The sequence below is a fragment of the Rhincodon typus genome, chromosome 2 (assembly GCF_021869965.1).
Source record: "Rhincodon typus isolate 14 chromosome 2, sRhiTyp1.1, whole genome shotgun sequence".
Taxonomy (NCBI): Eukaryota; Metazoa; Chordata; class Chondrichthyes; order Orectolobiformes; family Rhincodontidae; genus Rhincodon; species Rhincodon typus.
The window spans coordinates 22,456,321-22,476,362 of record NC_063333.1 but is presented as its reverse complement, the minus strand read 5'-3'; the positions used below and the strand labels follow the sequence as shown (position 1 = coordinate 22,476,362).

The following is a 20,042-nucleotide window of genomic DNA, read 5'->3' as shown; positions in this document are numbered from 1 at the left end:
TGGGGCTGGTGACTCAGTTCTGAGGAAAGGTCACCAAACCCAAAACATTGACTTTTTCTTCCACAGATGCTGCCAGACCTGCTGAGCTTTTCCAGCAACTTTGTTTTTGCTCCTGCAATGGATTCTATCTGGTGAGCCAGATGCAATCCACTCAGATAAAGACTAAATGATGCCTTAAAAGGAAGCACAATCTGCAGGTAGAATGAAAAAGGTAACAACAATTTCACCCTACTTAAGCATTCTGCCTGTGCTTAGTGACAACAAGATCAAAAAGATAGTCATTCCTCAGTACTGACGTCTCTTTTCAACACAGAATTCAAGTAATTCTGAAGACTGTGGTTTTGAAGACGTGTAGTGTTTAAGTGCAACTTTGATAATGAATAAACCAAAGGTACTCTAAAATCAGAGCTAACATACATTGCTCCACTGATTTTGTTCATTTCTGTTCAGAGAAGACTGTTGAGCTAAATATTCAATTATACATCCTGACAATTACTTTAAACTTGGTGAAAAATAATACAAAAAGTGAAACCAGGGATACTAACAACTATCAACATTTTGGCACGAACAGAAACCCAGCTAGAGTTTTATTATCCCTCACTGAAGCTTCTCTGGCTGGTTACACATTCCATCACATAGCCCAATGGTGGTAATAAAATTTAAGAGGTCTACAGCACAGAAAAGGCTCTTTGGCCCATTGTGTCTGCCCTGCATCAAAACCAACTATTTAATCCTATTTTCCAGCACTTGACCCATAGATTTGAATGTCTCAACATTACAATGCTAGACTTTGTTTCCCCTCAAATGTTACTGAGAAGTATTGATCAGAATGCCACTAGAACACTGCTCTTTCAATAATGCTACTAACTTGACAAAATCTTGCTCAAGTCTTAACAAATGGATAGCACCTACAACTGTGCAGCAAATATGACTCATCTTTGTACTGAGTACAAAGCTTGAGTATAAGCAAAAAAGGTCAACAGTGAAATGGGATAATATATTTTTCAGACAAAGCCAGCATTTATAAGCAATCATGCAGAACGAACCTGAATTTGGGTATCTAAGAGACTGCTAGCTAGTTAATGCTCAAGAAATTCAAGTCAAGTCAAATTATTCACCTGGTTAGCAAATGGAGATAGCAGAGGAAATAGGTAGGAAGGAATACAAGAAAAAAAAAGTGTATTCGGTTCATTCCTTTCCACAGGGTTCCATTAGTGATATTTGAATCTTCAAATCTGCACTGATTTTGCACTGTTGGTAGACCAGATGAATGTTAAAGCCTCAAAAAAGGTGGACTTGCACCTAAAAAGGACGCGTTGCTTTCAGTTCATGACAGACCAAAGCAAAACCTACAAATCTATGGATGGAAAGCAAATGTCCCTAATAGGAAAGTTTGCCCATGTTTGTTAGAAACAAATCCTAGCATTTCCATAGAATAAAAACTAGAATGATCCTGAAAATTAAATTCTATGGTTCCAAGAGCATAGAGTTCAAATTAATTACATTTAAAAAAGGTCCTTGCTTTCACTGTCACCTTAATTGTAAATAATCATATTCAGTGTTCAGTAAGTGGGGTTTAATAGGCACATGATGAAAGCTTAGAGTGAAGCTGGCTAGGTGCATTAACACCACTGGATTTACAAATGATCAAAAAATATTCAAGCTAGAAAAATATTTACTATAGAACACCATAAACCATTTAGCTTTATATATAGTTTGGTATTAGAAAGTAAGTACTACATTGCAGTGACAAGGTGCAGGGCTGGATGAACACAGCAGGCCAAGCAGCATCATAGGAGCAGAGAGGCTGACGTTTCGGGCCTAGACCCTGAAACGTCAGCCTCTCTGCTCCTATGATGCTGCTTGGCCTGCTGTGTTCATCCAGCCCTGCACCTTGTTGTCTCGGATTCTCCAGCATCTGCAGTTCCTACTATCTCTACTACATTGCAGTGTTACTTAAGTGTGCAAATGGGGACATTCTAATGCCAAAATATGTTTGCACTAGCCATCTCAATTTCTATGATTCCAAGGCTTTAAGCTTTCTAAAATTTCAGATTTATAGATACCCTGCAGTGGAGAAAACAGGCCATTCAGACCAACAAGTCCACACCAACCCTCTGAAGAGCATCCCTCCCAGCCAACCCCCTTCCCTACCAACCCCCCTCCCTATGCCTATAACCCTGCATTTCCCATGACCAATCCACCTAACCTGCACATCTTTGGACAGAGGAAACTGGAGCACCCAGCAGAACCCATGCTTGATTCCATTTTAAAAAAAAAAAAAAAAATCACTGCAAATCAGCTGAGCAAACAATTAAAATTTGCCATTTACCATGTTTAGTCACTGTTTAACCTTCTCCCATTCCAGATTTATCTATTCTGGAAAATTTGCTATCAGTCAAATGGAGGCACCCATTGGGTCATTTCATTTCAAAGCTAGAGACCATGAGGTCTTTCAACTCAAATGTTTCCTTGTGTTGACTTAAGACAGTTCCACAATGGAGTTCTAACTAATACAGTAAGCAGAGAAACCTGTATTGTGGCAAAGAAGAAAGACAAAAATAGAATTTTTCTGGTCAGGATTATGAATATTGCAGAGAACACACAGCAAATTGACTTTACAATTGCTAACTCAATTTATTTTTCTTAAGCTACATTTTCAAATGAGACAGTTTTGCATTGTGACACAAAGAAAAATTAAATTACCAATAGTTTACATGTAAGCTTGATTCCAGTTTGTATCGCAGCATTTTAAGACAACAAAACAAAAAACCCCTCAATGCTTCCAAAAGATTTCTACTCCAAAGCAGGTTCTGCCATTACCTCCCCTAATAATCCTCAATTGTCCACTGCTGTTAGTGTAATTGGTTACAGTACACAAAATTGCAACAAGCTGAAGTAAATACAGCAGTAGGCATCATGGCCATCTCCTGCTTTCATAACTGCATTACATGCCGACAGACAAAAGGGGGTCATTATGATTAGCTGCAGATTGTTAACAGCTCAGTGACAATTGTCTAGTACTGTTGCGGCATTCACAATACATTGTGTAGTTTGTTATTCTGTGCAACTTTACTGAGGTGCAACATATGAACAATAATTGTTTTATGTTGGTTGTTTACTCATTTTTAGTGCTTGACCCACTGTTTCAATCATCCTGCTGAGATCAAGTTAACACCAGTGCTTAATGACACAGCAACTTATGCAGACGTGACAATCAATGCAATTTCATATTCAGCTGTCATGGAAATAACAGTACCCACTGCAACCTCCTGTTCTGATACGGTCAAAGTTCCCTGCTCCAGTAGGAGAAATCAAGTAATTGTGTGCCCTTCACAAAAAAAACAGCAAATAATTAACAGTGCACTCACACTTATAGCAGGATGCTGAACATCACAATAAAAAAAAAGTACCAGTTGGCTACAAGATAATGAATTGGTTGTGTGATCAGCAATTCTCACCAGATGCAGCTGTTGATCACCATACTTTCAGCAGCCAAGCAAATTAACCCACAGTTGATTTTAACCCAATACAAGTTGTCAAACTGCTGCACACTAGCAGCAGGGGAAAAAAGAGTACTTAGTAAAAGAATGCAATGGCACAACTGCTTTAATATTTTCTACCATTCAATTATATCATTTTTCTATACATAATTTCATCTTGTTTGATGTGTGCATTTTAATGTTACCTGAGATGTTAATTACGATTTAAAAATAATTATGCAAATCAACAGGCCAACAGAAGTTTTAGTACCTGTTTTATTAGTAACTAAGTTTTTTTTTTGGAGGGGGGTGGTAGAAAGAAGGATAGGAAAGTGAAAAACTGAAGAGGGAGGAGAGTTAGTGGGAAATCTGTCATAACTGCCATTTGTTTACTGTTGCATTTCCCCAATTTCCCCTTTTGCAGTGAAGGCAGAATCAGTTCAGCACACCAGGAAAACATATCCAGACTACAACACTTAATTTTTTTGCTACATCCAGCTCAACAGCAACATTGAGGATATGCCAACAATATCAATATTTTTATATCAGTTTTTTTTAAAGGTACCTTTTATATGTTCTGATTATTTACAACTGTACAAGCAAAGCACACACTTCCAAGTGCACAAGTTTAATACAGTATTGACTATTTTTGCATTTACAGGGTTTTTAACAATCTGAAAAAAGGATCCAACTTTTAAGATCTTTCATAAATTATATTACAAAAAAATGCTATTTACTGCTAGTTCGCACACATCTGATTTACCCAGTAAGACTAGTGACAGTAGATGTAACTGAGTAACCTTATCTTGCCCAATCCAACCCTCTGGGGTCAGTTATAACAACATCTAAACCTGTCTCATACAAAAGTTAAGGCAAAGTCATTTTCAAGTTTAAAATGAAATTCAAGTTTCTCATTTTGACACTGGATGGAAATTAATTTATAGCATGAAAAGAACACAGTTGTTGAAATAATAATACCCTTTATGGAATAACTTACCCATTTTCTCCTATGACCAGCAAGCTTGTATCTAGTACTGTACTGCCTTGTCTTTTGAGCAGTTACTTTAGTCTGGGTTACTATGACAACTAGCCATAGGTGTTTTTAAAAAGCCAATACTTTCTTCTTGCGTAGCAAAAGAAGAAGCATCCACATATTACCTGCAACTTAGTAGATGGCAGTAGACTCAGTGCACACTTTCTTTTAAAATATATTTCAAAAGGACAACTCAACAACTAATCTAACATTTTCCACAGCAGAGATGAATCACTATTAGAAAAAAACTGGCAATTAGACAAAAAAATGGTGAAAATTCAGGCAAATTCTACTCCAATCTTTAATTCTCACCCCATTTCAAGTACTTTACAATGTACCAATTACAGGAAAGTGCCAGTGTATTGACTGGGAGTTTCTCTTTAAAGAAAAAAGCACTTGGAAATGAACATTAAAAATAAAAACATTGCCACCTACTTTAGAGCACAGAGGTACATAAACCAGTCTTTTGTAGTGATTCATAATCACTATGTTACATGTTAGACAGTAGCCTTACTCTTATTCAAGATCAACTGACTGCTATCAACAGTGCAAAAGTAAACTCTGAAGCATCAAGATCAACAGAAATCTATACAACAGAAAAGGAAAGAAAGACAGCTTGTGTTAAATCTACCATCCAGGTTATGACTCCAATCACTTCCCACTAACACCTAATTAATGGGTTTGAGTTTTTTGTACTTCAAGCCACTACCCTATATTAAAAAAAAATTATATATATGTCAGCATTCACACACTGATCACACTGTGCTAAATAGATGTGTAGAACAGAAAACCACTTGCAACACTGCTCAACACCATGGAAGTAGATCCAACATCCACTGCTCCCCCTTTATTCTTGTGTAATTACAGCAAACAAAATCACACTGAACAAAAAACCACATTCTGGCGCACAGCATAATGTTCGTGCCAGTTTGCTGATCATGGTTCCATTTATTCCCCCACCTTCAAATGGGCAAAGAATTTTCCCAATCCACAACTGAGCAAGAGATTAAGTTACAGTAGACATTACGCAACATTTCACCAAATACTGAAAAGTTGTAGCCTAAGGCAAGTAGTATTACACTCTCTCAACACAAAGTGCATTTGTTGCCTTTAAGCCCTTTTCCAGCAACCCATTATTTCAACAACCTCTGTGCTCTGATTGGAGACTTGGTTGGGGGGGGGGGGGGGGGGGGGTGGGGGGGGGGGGGGGGGGGGGGGGGTGGGGGAGAAGGGATTTACACTTGAACAGACCAGACCTTTTTAAAATCAATGCCACAATTTCAGCACCTTCAGTTGGGTGATTTTGGGGGCGTGTGTTGCTCTTTATTTGTACGCTTGTTGATGCCCTGAGGGGGTGTTCTGCGACCCGATTGTCTTCGCTGGTCTCTAGGCTTCCCTGGGTTTGTCTTTCCAATAGATAGGTCTTTATTTTTAGATTCTTTGTCAACTGGGTTTTCTGGAACTTTTTTGTCATCCTTGTTGCTAGCTGCAGTGTTGGGTTTTTGCTCCTTCTGTGGTTGTAGTGTTAGAGATTCTTTAGCACTTCTCTGGCAAATTTCAGCATAACTCGGCTTTCGAAGTTCCTGTGGAAGACAAATCAAAAATGTATGAAAAGTCTATCTGCATTATTCATGCAAGATTTTTACATGGTTTAAATTCATTAGTGATTAGCATAAGCATGGAGTTCTTCAAAGCATTTCTTGTGTCCAGTTTGGTTCATTAAAAATTGGTCATGGAGTCATACTGCAGAAACAGACCCTTCGGTCCAAATCATGCACATCGACCAGATATCTCAGTCTGAACTAGTCCCATTTGCCAGCAATTGGCCCATATGCCTCTAGTCTGGTCGCCGTTCGAGAGGAAGGAAGCTTTTGGACTTGGGACAGTGCAGAAAAGATTTAATGGGGATGTTGCCAGGGTTGGAGCGTTTGCGTTATAGGGTCAGACTGAATAGGCTGGGGCTTTTTGTTTTAAAAACACCATGGAGCATCGGAAGCTGAGGGGCAACAGTGTGGAGCTTTGTAAGGTCATGACTGGCATGGATGGGGTGAATAGTAGGGTATTTTTCCTAGGGTGTGGGAGTCCAAAGTTAGAAGGCATGGGTTTGAGGTGAGATTTGAAAGGGACCCGAGGGGTAACTTATGGGTGGTGCATGTTGGGAATGATCTGCTGGAAGAGGTGGTGCTGGGTGCAGTTTCAACATCTGGGAGCATTCAGGATGAATGTGTGAATAAGGTTTAGATTTGTTAGCTATTTCTTTCTATATGAAAATTGGAAGATTGGTGAATTGCAATGTTTTAAACATCAAGATCTTGCACTTCAATACCTCAGGATATCCTGAAGTGCTTTTTAAAAAAAAAGTCAAAAGATAACTTTTGAATTGTAGTCACTAATGTCAACAAGCTACAGAAAGGGTCCACAGAAACACTTGCTGGTCTCAAATAGTACCATTAGATTTTCTACTTCCTAACAGGCAGTGTGGACCTTTAGTTCAATTCTTTCTGAAAGAAGGTACCACAGACATTACAGCAGTCCGAGTACTGTAAGAGAATCAACCAAGATTCCTGAACTTGTGTATAATTTAGCTTGTACTCAATTTTGTAGCTCCTGCAAGAGATCACTCAAAAATCAATGCCACCTGCATACAATTTGACAAATTTCAACATTGACAGTTAATTACCTCAACTAGTCAGCTGCAAATAGCAGCAAGGTTAATAAGCATTTTTAAAAAAGAGCCTATACATTTAAAACAGACAAACAGCTAATGCTGATCCCAAATCTGCGTGGAACGCAGTTGCGCATGTCCAAGCAACCAATGCCTCTGCAAATGCTCGATTCCTTCCAGGAAGTTTTCCAAAAGGTGTAAACACTTTGAAGATTGTCTCCCAAAGCAAAAACATTCCAACTCTACAAACAAATCTTAGCAACCTTTATGCCAACTTATGTGGACGAACTCAAGAGGATCCATCTTCTCCATTAAAAAGGTATGCGCTCAGTATATTGAGTATCGTAGAGAAGTTAAGATTTAATGATTTCTTAGGGACACAAGCACTCAACCTCGTAGCAATGGGTTTATGCATGGCTCTGTGCACTGCACGAGTAGAAAGCGGAGATATCAATATTCTGATCTGAATCCATGCCTGTAATTAACATGCAAGTGTTGTGAATATCCATAATATAATCATTAATAACTGTCAAACAAAAATTGCTTAGTTTTTCAGTGAAGAAAAAACAGGTTTTAAAAAGGTCTAAGTTAGAATCCAAGAGTTCCAAACAACATTCAGAAAAATAGTCACGTTACAGTGGTAAGGTGGTACTAATCACTACTTATGACTATCGTGAGGTCAATGACAACAGCCCAAGGCCCCCTAACTGTCACATAAAGGTGTCCACCAGGGCCCAGTTACCAAGTTCTGTGGTGATGGCAACAGGGCTGTGAATCTTAAGTCCCTAATCAAGAATTTACACCTGTACTGAGACAGGTGACTGCACAGCAGCATGTTACTATACATCTTTAGGGTGCCCTCTGCTCACTCCAAAACTGATTATGGGTCAGGTAATTGTTCTTAAAGAGGGGGAATATTGAAGTTGTATTCAACTCCACCCAATCTGATGGTCAGTTTGAGTGGAGAAAATCAAGGGATGCCACACGGTGGGGAAAGAGAGGTGGAGGAGGGACAATCTCTGGGTCCTGATAGCCACAATGACTTAAGACTAAATAGTCAATGTAAACTGTACCTACTATAATTATGCAATATCCCCTTGCTGTACAAAATGAGTGCTTAGTCTTATCGAAAACCACCACTAATAGTTAGACAGGCCCTCAGACTCAGCACAGAAAGCAAGGTCAATGACAGCACTGTATTTAACCATCCAGAATCCAAATCCAAGCTGTCTCACTTTTTCCACAGCTGGGAACCTCACTACACAGGTCACAAAGCCCCAAAAAGGAAGATCAATATTTCAGCCCTAAACTAGAAAGGAATCCCAAATGCAGCTCAAATCTGGAGAATCTTCACACAGCCAACTCAACTGCAAAGCAATGGAAGAAAAAGGCAGCTAAAATTCTGTGCACAAATCAGGTTTAAGCATCAGTTACTAGGATCAGTAAGTGAAAAGTACACCGAAATACATTTTTCCTGGAATAAAAAGGAGCCTTCATTGACTGGTAGAATGACCGAAGGTCACAAACGAAGGTAGCAGCATTCCAACAGCTCATGGTAACACCCAAAGGCAAATTTGGAAGACAAAGCCCAAGAGATGCAACAATATGCGGACCGAAACAGAAGCTTTATGAAACCAAACAGGAACAGTTCAAATTGACAAAATCCATTTCACACTCAGGACAACATTTGCAATGCCTCAGAACACTAATTCCAACTACTCAGCCATGGCAGTGGTAAGATACTCTCCAGGATAACCACCTGTACATTGTAGTGGAAAATGTGTGCAAATGATCAACAAGAGAGCTGCAAACAACTAAAAGATCTAAATAAGACATTTGATTCCAAACATTTTATGCTGAGGACTTGAACACTGATACATCTTAGCTCACACAAAATTCCAATAAGTAAATATTCTCCTGAATCACCTTTGTGCAACTGAGGCAATCCTCCCAGCATTAATGTGGCTTTAGGCCTTCCATGGAAAGGCTTTAACATGGATTGTTTTTTCCCTTCACCTTCCTTGACTATTTAAGAATTAGCAAAACAGAACTGAGGGGTGGCGGTCAAGAAATGAACACCTGACAACCAACCCAAAAGTATCAGTCCCACATAGTTGGATCTGGAGGTATTTTGTTTGAATGCTTGCAGAACTGGAATCAAGGACACCAGTGTTTTGTAATCCTCAATGATTCAGTAGAAAGGGTCAAGCAAAAAACTGCTGGATTTTCAGGCTCTTACATGCTAACTAAGGGGTAATTTTTGTATAGGGAATGTGAATAGCCAGCATTTATTCTCCTGGGATGGAGAGGCTTGCTTGGACATTCAGTGGGCTGTCAACAGTAACCACATTGCTGTGGATTTGCAGGCCATACCTGGCACATTAGAATACTGTCTTTAAAGGAAAAATGTGGAGGTACCAGTGTTGGACTGGGATGGACAAGGTCAGGAATCAGATGACATCTGGTTGGTCCAACAGGTTTGTTTCAAATCACAAGCTTTGAGCATTGCCTGTTTGTCAGGTGAGGAAAGCAGCGCACAGGCACAGAATTTGTATCATCTTTTGATCTCTCTGGCTATAAGTGGTGAGAGTGTTGAATAAGTCCCTGCAGGTGATCCAAAGTGTTAGATGGTGAGTGTAAAAGAAGTGCCAACAGGTGAATAACAAGCAAACGAATGACATGCAATCTGGTTAAATGAGGCAGGGATAATCACAAAAAAAAAATTAAAAATAAGCTGGAGACAAACCAGATGACTAGAATAACATAATAGGTATTAGGGCTGTAGGCAAAGGGCCTAACCAAAGTAATAGGTAATCCAAAACTCTACAAACTAGAGATCATAATTTATCAAGGTGATGGTGTCAAAACAGGAGAGTAAGGCAGATTTTACAGGAAAAGGTGGTGGGGTCACACATGGCACGACATGAACCCAAGATCGTGGTTGACGCCATCTTCACTCCTCAGGCCTCCCGGTTGAGTGATACTTCAGTGATCAAGGACATTTAGCTTTCAATCTTCAATTAAGCATTCTCCAAGATGGCCTTTGAGGTACACAATGCAGAATCGCTGAGCAGAAACTGACAGCCAAGTTCTATATCCAAGACAATGGCTTCAACCGTGATCTTGGCTTCATGTTGTGCTACATTGTTCTGTATTTGCAAAATCTTGCTTACTGTCCTGCTTTGACACCATCACCCTATAAATTATGATCCCTATTTTAGTTTGTAGAGTTCTGGATTACCTATTATCTTCTTTAGGCCATCGGCATACAACTCTAATACCTAATATGTTATTCCTGTCATTTGGTTTATCTGCAGTGTTTCCTTATTTTTAATTTTTTTTTTTTTTTTAGTAATTATCTCTGCTCATTTAATCAGATTACAGGTCATCCTTTGCTTATTATTCAACTGTCGACACTTTACTTACCGTCCAAAAGTCTTGAGCAGCTGTAGGGACCTATTATTCAGGCTGTCAACACTCCACTCACCATTTGTATAATTTTTGATCTCTTTTCTGCCTATAAATTCTGTGCCTATATGGATTTCTCACTTCAGCTAACAAAGGGGCAACGCTGAGAGCTTGTGATTTCAAATATAGTTGAAGTATAACCTGGTGCTGTACAAATTCTGACTTTTAAAAAGGAAGGCAATGAATCAAATGGGGTTTTAGGACAATTAATAGGCAATTAGAGTTTGAGGCTAGCCTTTTTAATTCCAGATTGGTCAAAAAAATGTCATAATTGCCATTGCAGACGGTGAACCTGTGTTCTTAAAAACATCAGCCTGGGGTTCTGCATCACTTGCCAAATAATATAACCACAGCACCAACATCTCCATGTGTGGTGATGACAACAATCTATACGCTAGCAATTAGCTGACAATTACTTGAGGCACAATTTGTCAAATGTTGAGCTGCTGACAGATGGGAGTTTCGTGCTAGCAAAGTGAGATGTTATCTATTTTGGACCAAAAAAAGGACAGATCAGGATACTTGATAGATTGGGGCAGCTTCACATGCATAGATTGAAATACAAGTTGGTGCAGACTTCAATCAAGAAAGCGAATGGAATGTTCCCTTTATGTCACAAGGACTGGAGTACACAGATAATTTCAAGTTGTGCCTGAAATTAAGCTCATTTTCTCTAGAATTTAGATGGTTAAGGGGTAATCTGTTTGAAGTCTTCAAGATAAAAAGGAAAAAAGACAGTGCAGTTGAGAACTTGGGAGCATAGCCTGAGAATGAGACCCAGACCATTTGAGGAGATATATGAGGAAGCAATCATACAAAAGGATTGCAGAGATTTAGAATTGTTGCACAAATGACAGCGGATGCAGGATCAGTTAATGTTAAAATCAGAGGTAAAATTTGGTTGAATGTGAGCCAAAGGAATTAGGCCACAGATCAGCCCTGATTTCATTCAATGCTGAGGCTCGAGGGGCATTTTCACAATATTCAGGAATAGACAGATGCAGAGTCTCTCTTGTACGTAGCATTTACTCAATCAAGAGTGGCTTACAAATTTGGCAGGGAGTGAACAATGACACTACAGTTACTCATGCTGTAGATCATGTGTCTATGCTAGTCACTTCAGTTTTGGCATGGAGACTTTTAAGGTGCCAGGTTTCCATTCACTCCATATTTAACACTTGGAGGGCAAGAATAACCAGTATTGTGGATTGTCAATAGTACTGAGGCTAATACACACAGACTTGAATGATGCATCTGGATTGGCAGTGTCAAGGCAGTTACAGTCATATTATGAAGTAAGATTGTGAAGAGGTTTGGAAACAAACAGCCTTAAAAACTTACCAAATTAAAATGTTTGGTTGAGTTAGGGAATACAATGAAGAGCTCCTGGTTTTGTTCATTATTTTTCTTGTATTTGTTTGGCAAAGATCATGTCAGACACTCCTCTGGGAACCCCAAAGATACCAGCACCTCTAACAGAATTTCCTCAGCTGAAGGCAGGAGATATCTCTCAGGGCAACAGCAAGATACTTTTAAAAAAACCAAAATAACTGTGGATGCTGTAAATCAGGAACAAAAAGTAGCTGGAAAAGCTCAGCAGGTCTGGCAGCATCTGTGAAGAGAAAATCAGAATTACCATTTTGGGGCCGGTGACCATTCTTCAGTTCTGAGGAAGGGTCACCAAACCAGAAACGTTAATTCTGATTTTCTCCTCACAGATGCTGCCAGACCTGCTGAGCTTTTCCAGCTACTTCTGTTTCTGTTGTTGAAAAAGATACTTTTGATAGTTGCCTCAGTATAACTTATCTCCCTTCTTAAAGGTGACTACAAGGTTTGCATTCGTGAAGGCAAAAGCTAATTATTTTCACTTCCAAACCTATAGGAGCGCATGGAATTTTGATGAACAAAGTTGATCAGCTATGAAGAACTTTGCTAGAATACCAGTAGGGCTGCAGACTTATTTAACATCTTGGGAGACACCCAAAATGCTGTACTAAACTGTCAAATTATTCTTCTGGAAGCAGCTATTGAACAGTCAATGATACATGCTCATATCAAGTCACAGAACCTTACTTACTACCTTCCACTTGTCTATGGTAGATTGTCCCACACTACACGAGCATTAAATTAACAAATACACTACAGTGAAATCAAACTTTTTACATCCTTAAATCTGCCATCAAAATTCACCATTTTAAATAATTTCAGTATTAAATGAATCAACCTACTCAAATCAATATGGTCCAATTAAAATTGCCAAGAGCAACTAAAAGTCATAAACGTAACCAGATCTTTTAATAATTCATCTGTTTTTCATACAGCATTGCTTCTGGTGAGCACTGCACAATACAGCCACTAGTCCGTATCTGCCGACTTAGTCAATTTTAGCCTCAGCAGAAACAGCTACATGCCAGAAACTTGGTCTACTGTATTTAAACTTGTTCACTGGTCAAACCAAGTGAAACAATGTGCGTCTAAATATATAGAAACTCTTGGTAAAGCAAAGAATTATGTTAAGTTTGAATTTCATTTTACAATTCCAGCTGACACCAAACTGCATCCTCTAAATTCAAGAGGGAGTCTTCAAATAATTTTGTAAGTGTAGAACTTTTGCATCAAGGAGGAAATCACCACACAAGAACAATGGATTCTCTGGTATGGGCATTCCTGTCAAGACATTTATTAACCACCTCAGCTATCCTAATACAGAGGGTGGTTTCTTGGGTTATTTCAGAGGGAAATTAAAAGTGATGCCGCAATGACAAAGGCCTAACCAGGAGAGTTGTCAGCTTTCTCATGAGATTAGTGAGCTAATTGGGTTTTGTTTAAAAGAAAATATTGGTCACTTTCACTTGTATTGAATCTTTTCTTCAAAAAGGAAAAGGAAAACTCAAACAAACTCAATTGTATTGGGTTACTAAACAAATACACTAGCGTAACGACAGTCCACCTACATAAGCACTGCATTCCTGTATCCCTAATTTCATACTGTAACTTTAGTGATTGTTACTACTATATTAGATGAATGCACTCCAAGATGTGTTAACCAAGATGCAGATATAAGTCTATTGCTGGGATATCATGGTTAATAGTACTAAGTCTTCCACTGACTACTTTCATATGGGAAGTGTCTACAGCCACCAGAAAAGCCGATTAACATTCTAAAATGTTTTCACTCTCAGGTGAGTGATTCTAGCTATACAGATTTTGCAAGTACAACTGAGATGCTTTTTGGTAGGGGTGGGCAGTACAGAAAGATGAATAGAAGGAAAAGCAGTTAAATGCAGGGGGTAGGGCTGGAATAGTTCACACCAGCTGAGAGTGGAGAAGCTGCCAAAAAGAGTCAGTCAATGTCAAGGCAGTCTGTGATACTGAATAAAAAAGGGAGGTGAGACATATGAAAATTTACAATACTTGTTTTTTGGACTACAAAGATGGATAGGAAATGGGAAAACTCAAAAGATGCAATCAAGCACTCGACGCACGTGTACTGAACTCAATTCTGCAATAAAAAGGGTGTCTAATTATTAGAACTGTGGGCTGTAGAAAAACTAACATTGTATGTGACTTGTGTGCCAAAGCCCTTAATTCTCAGTACAAACACCCACAATAAAAATTTGACTCTACTTACACCCATCCATCTAGACTGCCTCAATTATTTGTGCTACTACTGCCATAAATTTCAAAAATACATATTCCACAATGCAATTGTCTTCTAAAAGCCTTTAATACTAAAGCAAACATTTTATTAAACACACCTAGGGGACCAGCCATGTGCCATTGATCCAAATACTCCTTGTGCAAATATCCACTAATGCATGATTACACTTGATTTACAGCATTAATCATGAATAATAATGCAACGTCACAATAAAAGGGTACCAGTGGAGAGCCTTCTCACTTGCACCCTCAACTGACGACTCATTGCAGAGGTTGTGACAATACAGTAAATGTCTGGTATTTCAGGTATAATTTTTGCCAGGTTAGCAAGTGTGCCAGGTCATAAAGTACCAGTTAAAACAAAATTTGCTGTAGTTAGAAAGAGAGCCACTTTAAAAAAAAAGTCAAGATCATAGAGTCCCTACGTGTGGAAACAAGCCCCTCAGCCCAACATGTCTACACCGATCCCAAGAGCATTCTACCCAGACTCATCCCCCTATAACCCCGCCTAATCTGCACATCTCTGAACACTACAGGGTAATTTAGTATGGCCAATCCACCTAACCTGCACATCTTTGGACTGTGGGAGGAAACCCAAGCAGACACAGGGATAACATGCAAACTTCACACAGACAGACAGTCACCTGAGGGTAGAAGCGAACCTGGATCCCCTGGTGCTGTGAGGCAGCAGTGCTAACCACTGAGCCACCGTGCCACCCTAAATTACTAAAAACAAACCAAAAAAAAAAAAATCATAGATGCTGTAGGTTAAATAAAAATAAATAGCCGGGAAAACTCAGCAAGTCTGGCAGCATCTAGAGAGAAAGCAGAGTTAATGTAGTAGGTCCAGTGACTATTCTTTAGAACAGCCCTGAGTTTTCCCAGCAATTTGTTTTTGTTAGAAGTTATATGGCAAAAAAGTGCTGGATCTGTGCAATACACAATGCTAAATTTAGCTTTGCCACCTTCCCAGATCATACTGAAAAATCAGTAGGATGCATAATTTAAAGACCACTATGACAATTAAACCAGAAAGAATTTTTTTTAAAAATTAGAAGCAAACCAAAACATTTACCCAATGTATTTGTTGCTGTAAATATCAGTGACACTTGCCAAACCCCTTTCTCCCCCATCCACTTTAAGCTACTGAGGTCTGCCTGCATAGGTCTTGTGTGAATTTAGAAGGAGCTTTAGAATTGTGTGCTAAGGAGCATTTAACAGATAGAGGTACCTAATCAATAGGGTAATCTTCACTGTTAAGGACATGCATCTTCCACAGACTATAGCCGAGGTTGATAGCACAGTTTTCCAGGAGTTGAATATGCAAATGAAAATGTCACTGATACTGCATGCTTACACCATTTCTCAACATTTCCTGGCCCTTAACACAGCTGTTGTGCCAAGGTGAAGCAAATCACCTCAACAAAAACCCAGAAGTGAAACAAGTGGAAAATTCCATCCTACAACTGGTATAGAATTGAAAATTTAAGACTGAAATACCATGTTGGTAATTAACCCTTCAACGTACAAAGCACATAATAGGTCATATATTGAAGCCATACCATTAGCCGTCAAGACTCGTCTGCCAGAGGAAAGTGACATCCAGATTTAATAGGATACATGTCAAATTAGAGGTGGTTTCTGGTGTCAGCATTGGCAAATAAATTGGAATGCAAGTTCAGTAATGCCTAGAATGCATAGGTAAATTTGCCTGCAATACAGTAGTTACAACATATTTAATCACCCATTTTGCTACTCACTGATCAACGATTTGACTTGGGCTTTAAAACTAAAATCTAACGTCTTGGATTTCCTAAATGCTCCTGCATCTGATTCAACTTGGGCTTTGCAATCATTCACAAGGAGTTTACTGGTTTACTACCAGTTCCAGTAGAGTTACTGAACTAGCAAACAATCTAGAGGGTTGGATTAAGGATCTAGAGCTACTGGCCCAAACCCCAATTTCAGTTTGTTAAATAAATTGCACAAGAAAATAAAGCTAATAATTCCGGCTGCCAAATAAAACCCTAATCTTGTTCAGCATTGTCGTTTGGGAAGGAAATCTGTACGTTTACCCAGTCTGACCATGTCAACCCTGTTGCTGTGGGGTTACTCAAACGATCTGAAAAAAGGCAGAGCAAGCCAGTTGTCAAGATTTGGTTTAACACCATCTTCCCAAGGCCATGGCTTAACGAAGGAGAGATCATGCCTGAAAAATTTCAGTTCTTGGTAACAAGCAGGATAAAAAGAGAGGGAGAACAAGTAGATGTAATATTTGATTTCTAAAAGGCATTTGAATAAGGTACCATAAGGATACTTTATGATCAGATAAAAGCCTACAATGTTGAGGATGGTACATTAGCTTGGAGAGGGGATTGGAAGACAGCATTGAGGCAAGGGCCAACATTTTCTGGTTGGCTTCCTGTAACTAGGAGTAACACATGGATCAGTGCTGGGAAAAATTATTTACAATGTTTATTAATGACTTAGATGAGAAAAAAGTAGTAACGTACTATAGCCAAGATTGCAGATGACAAAAAAAGTGGGAAGGCAACTGGTGAGGGTGATACAGTCGTCTAATCTGACATGGGGAGGTGAGAGCCTCATGGTATTATCACTGGACTGTTAATCCAGAGACCCAGATAACATTCTGGGGACCAGGGTTCGAACCCTCCCACGACAGATGGTGGAATTTATATTCTTAATTCCAGATATTGAATTCAATGACAACTGTGAATCCATTGTCGATTGTCAGAAGAACCCACCTGGTTCGCTAATGTCCTTTAGGGAAGGAAACTGCCATCCTTACCTGGTCTGGCCTACATGTGACTCCAGACCCACAATGACTCTGAACTGCCCTCTGGGCGATTAGGGATGGGCAATAAAGGCTGCCTAGCCTGCAATGTCCTCATCCCATGAATGAATAAAGAAGTTGACTGAGTAGGCCAAAACTTTGCAGATGGAATACAATGTTGGAAAATGGGGTGTCACATATTTGGGCAGGAAGAATAGAAAAGCTGAGTATTTTCTAGACATCACTGCAAGAGTTCTTCAGGGAATGGTCTTTGGCCCTACTATTTTGAGCTGCAGCAGTGGCTCTCTCGATCTTGGGGAGTGGGGATATATAAATATCAGTAAACAGTGTTCACCATTCACAATGACTCAGATACTGAAGTAGTCTGTGTCTGTTTACAGCAACACCGAGACAATATTTAACAGTTACATTTGCAGAGGAGTCAGGCAATGACCAAGAATCTAAACGTTACTCCACAACATGGAATAGCATTACCATCAACTTTCTGGGGTTTACTATGGTCAGAAGCAGAACCGGTCCAGCCATATAAAGTGCAGCTATCTCAACAGGTCAGGGGCTAGGATTTTCAGTGAGCAACAGGTCTTTGATTTCCCAAAGCTTCCCCATAAGGCAGAATTCAGGAGTGTAATAGAATACCCTCTCCACCTGCCTGGATGGATGCAGTTCCAACACCACAAGCAGCCTGACATTGTCTAGGACAAAGCACCCAGTTTGACTGGTACCACATCCACAAACATTAGCTCCAACAACACAATTAAGATACTATCCACAAGATGCTCTACAGAAATTGGCCAAGGCTCCTGAAGTAGCACCTTCCAAAAGGAGAACCACCTCCACATCAAAATAACAAACGGGAGCAGATACATGGGATTACCATCTTCTGCAATTTCACCTCGTCCTGGCCTGGAAATATATTGCTATTCCTTCAGTTGCTGGGTCAAAATCCTTGAAATACCTTCCTAACAGCAATGTGGGGACCTACAAGTAGATTGTGGCAGTTTGAGAACAGTCCAGAAGGAGGCAGTTTAGCCCATTGCATCTATCAATTCTATTATCTGCTTCCAACATGCTGTTTTCCCTCATTCCTGTACACCATTGCTATCCAAATTAAATACCCTCTTGAATGCCTCAATTGAACTTGCCACATTTCCAAATGGTGTATTCTATACCATGAAACTTGCAGTGTCAAAAAGCATCTCATCACCTTGGCCTTATTTGCACATCAAATCTATGCCCACTTGTGCTGTTTCTTATAGAAGAAATATTCTCACCCTACCTACCATACAATCCACTCATGAATTTGAATAACTATCAAATCTCTTCAGCTGCCTTCGAGATAGAACAGTCCCAACTTCCTCATTCATGCCTAAAAACTCTCCGACCTGGAACCATTCCAAATGAATCAGTTCTGCATTCTCCATTGCATTTGGATCTTCCCTACTATGTGGTGCCCTCAACTGTACACAACATTCCAGTTGAGATATAACAAGCATCTTTTTTTTTGGGGGGGGGGGGGGGGGAAAGAGGGGCAGGGCACGGTGTGGTACAAATGAATAAATGCTGGCTTAGCCAATAACACCCATATCCCATGAATGGATAAAAGGAAACTGGCAATACGGCACCATGTGGTAATTGGAGTTGATGCACAAGTCATTGTGATCTGACTGAATGGCCTTTTTTGCTCTTATGACATATGGACAAGCCAGACAACCAACTAGATTAAGAATGGTGCCATGCCAAGTGCTGGCAATTTGCTGAACTCCAATTCAATTTTCAAACTGACTAGAAAACGTTAAGCAAGTCAATTAAGAAAACAACACTTCATTTTGTTCTCAGCTGAAGGTTCTAAAATTAATGATCAAATCACAATTGTTAACATTGCATGTTCAGTTGTGCCTACGTTAAAAACTGCTTTTCTAATTTGAATTGTACACCATCTCGGTCACAATTTGATTTTGGAAAGAGGAGGAAAAACAGTGCACAAATGATATACACAGTCAGACAATTTAAACTAAAGGATTTTACAATCATTCTCTAGGCACACTCCTAAAAATAAGTGTTGTAACCAGGATAATTCTTATGCTATGGAGTAATACAAAAAAGCTTAAACTTTAAATTTAAATTAAATTAAACAGTAGGCAATTTTAAGGACACAAAGCCAGAATCAACAAACATAATGGCACGTGGGATAAGCCTGGCTCTAGTCTTGTTCACTAGTGCCATTATCACTTTTGTGCTTTAATGAGAATCAACTATTATTTCCAGTCTCACGTTTTAAGCTTGGCAACTGTAGTTAATTTGTTTCACTTTGTTGATTTTAAAGCTGCTCCCATCAATCCAGCTTCATCTGATCAGTAGGTGGAAACTGACTTAAAAAGCAGTGAATTGGGAAGTGGAAGACATTTGGAAATTGTCAAACAGAATGCCAAGACGCAAAGTTTGCTAAGACTTGGATTAAAAATATCTTAAATCATTCTCCAGTTGCAAAATAGAAATTAACTACCTCCCTCCTAATAAAAACTTACTGTGGCTGCTCCATTGACTTGTACTGATTTACTTGCAGTAGAAAGAGGCGTAGTCAGTCTTTCCAAAGGAGTCTGTGTTTCTCTTTGCTTGGTTTCCTGGCTCTTTGTTTCACTATGAAAAGAAAACATTTTAACTCTTGATAAACATTGGCTATGAAGATGTCTAGTAAAAAAAATTGCAGAAGAAATACTAAACCATGAAATGACATTACTTCAGGTGGTGTTAGTGGAAGAAGGACCACTGAACTCAAAGATCAACACCTGTTTTCTCTTCAGGTGCTGCCATACCTGCCAAGTTTCTCAGCAATTTAACTTCAGCAGTGGGCAAACTGTTCGAAAGAATAATTCAGGATAGAATTAATAGTCACATGGACAGAAAGTGGATTAGTTACAG

General features: G+C 39.3%; 1 long non-coding RNA gene across 1 annotated transcript; it reads right to left on the bottom strand.

Annotated features, from left to right (window-relative positions):
* Positions 1 to 2,617: 2,617 nt before the first annotated feature.
* Positions 2,618 to 19,756, bottom strand: LOC125486252. The gene is made up of 2 exons (XR_007264929.1): positions 19,649 to 19,756; positions 2,618 to 6,098 (listed from the first exon to the last, which is right to left on the bottom strand). It is a non-coding gene; the product is annotated as an uncharacterized LOC125486252 (long non-coding RNA).
* Positions 19,757 to 20,042: the final 286 nt, after the last annotated feature.